The sequence below is a fragment of the Cryptomeria japonica genome, chromosome 3, assembly GCF_030272615.1.
Source record: "Cryptomeria japonica chromosome 3, Sugi_1.0, whole genome shotgun sequence".
Lineage (NCBI taxonomy): Eukaryota > Viridiplantae > Streptophyta > Pinopsida > Cupressales > Cupressaceae > Cryptomeria > Cryptomeria japonica.
Window position 1 is genome coordinate 380947045 of NC_081407.1, and position 2082 is coordinate 380949126.

A 2082-nucleotide genomic window follows, 5' to 3' on the forward strand; every position below is an offset into this window, starting at 1 on the left:
CACACGAACTCTCTTTTTCCCTCCTTTCTTTGGAACTATAACTAGGGGAGAAGCCCATTGACTGTCTAAAATAGGGTAAATGAATCCTGCCTTAAGAAACTTTTGTAGTTCCTCTTTAACTATTTCCCTTAGGGCAGGATTAATCCTTCGTTGAGACTATCTAATTGGTTTACAATCTTCTCTGATATAAATCCTATGGGTACACAATGTAGGATTTAATCCCTTCGTGTCATGATAATCCCATGCGAAGGCTTGTTGTTGGGCTTTGAGTAATTCTATTAATGACAATGTTTGATCTGTTGCTAATTGACTATTGATATTTAGATTTCTTCCTGCGACAACCTCTAATTGAGTGACTGACTCAACATTAGATACTTCAAACAGATAAGAGGTTTGAATCTCTTGTGGTAGCAATGTGTGAAATCTGTCTGTGGCTACAAGAGAATCTAAAGAGCCTGCAAATGGAAGAAGAGTATGCAGAGGACTTGTTGGTATACCCAATGATTATTGAGCTGCTCCATAGTGATTTCTTATGATGTTAGCGAGTATTGTATCATCCTCTTGAAGTGTTATGAATGGTTTCATTTCTAACATCATTAGTTGTTGAACAGAATTAATTTCCTTTGCTTCTTCTCCTATGGCTGGCCATACTACTTGCTCTTGATCAAGTTGTGGTTGTGCTGGAGAATAGAGTGCAAGAGTTTTAGTAGTAATACCATCTGAAATTGTCATATCCCCTGATCTGCAACCTATGTATGCATCAGTTGTAGCAAGCCAAGGTCTTCCCAAAATGATTGGATATCCCCCCAATGTTTCTTTAGGAGAGAGTATAATAAAATCAGCTAGGTATTCCCAAGAATCTAATGGGACAACAATATCTTCAACCATCCCTTCAGGCCGAATAGTAGAGCTATCAGCTAGTTGTAGGACCATTGGAGTTGATCTAAGACTAGTAATGTTGAGTTTCTGCATGACATCCTTAGTCATCACATTTATGGTTTCTCCTAAGTCTATCAAGGCATTTTTAATTTGAGTTCCATTAATAACTACCTTCAGAATAGGGCTACGTGGGTCAAAATATTTAGGGACATCAATTTTTCCTAACATAATATCAGCCAATTGTCCTACTACATGCACTGTTTTTGGGTCCTTTTTATTTCTCCCAAGTTTCTTCAAACATGCTTCCTTAATAGATTTTCCATATATGGGAATGTCCTTAACATCTTGAAACAGTGGAATCTTGACACATATATATTTTAGCTAATCAATGAGATCAAAAGCTATATCATCCTACTGCCTAGACACTTCTACCTGTAATCTTTGATGAAATGGGGGAGTTCTTACATGTGTGTCTGAAGTTTTAGACTGATGAACCTGCTCAAGGTTTCCAAGTTGATTAGGTGTAGTGTCCTAAGCAATCTCCTCATATGGTAATTTTGTTATGACTGGAGGAGATGGAGTAGGTAGTGTTGTCCTTGACTGTAAGTGTATATCACTTACATTGAGAGAATATGCAGGATAGTTATTAGGATCAATCGAAAAAACTTGTTGTTGTTGTTGGGGTTTGTTATTTAGATTTGGCACAAGCTGAGTTGGCAGTTGGGTTGGCTTGGATGGAGTGGCATTAGGATTTGGTGGCATTAAAGCTGGTTGTTGGGACTGTTATTATGGCTGCAGGAAACCTGGTGATTGGTTTACCCATTGTTGTCCTCCCCTCCATTGCGGTGATTGTTGCCAGTTACCTTGAGGAGGTGACCAACTCCCTTGTAGCTGCTACCATTGATATGAAGGACTTTGATAATTAGGCCAAGGGTTTTGAGAGTTATTCCAAGATTGAGGAGTATAATTTCCAAAATTTTGGGAGTATGGAGGTTGCCACTAATTGTTTTGTGCATTGAAGTTCATATAACGATTAGAAAATGACAATGGATATTGTGGCATACCTTGTGTTGGAGGCCAAGGCCTTCTTTGTGCAACATAAAAGAGTTATTCATCATCTCCATAGACAAGCTTGAAATTTGGGGAACTCTGTTGGCTATCAATTTTAGCTAGCAGTTTACATTTATAGTCCTTCTTCTTTTG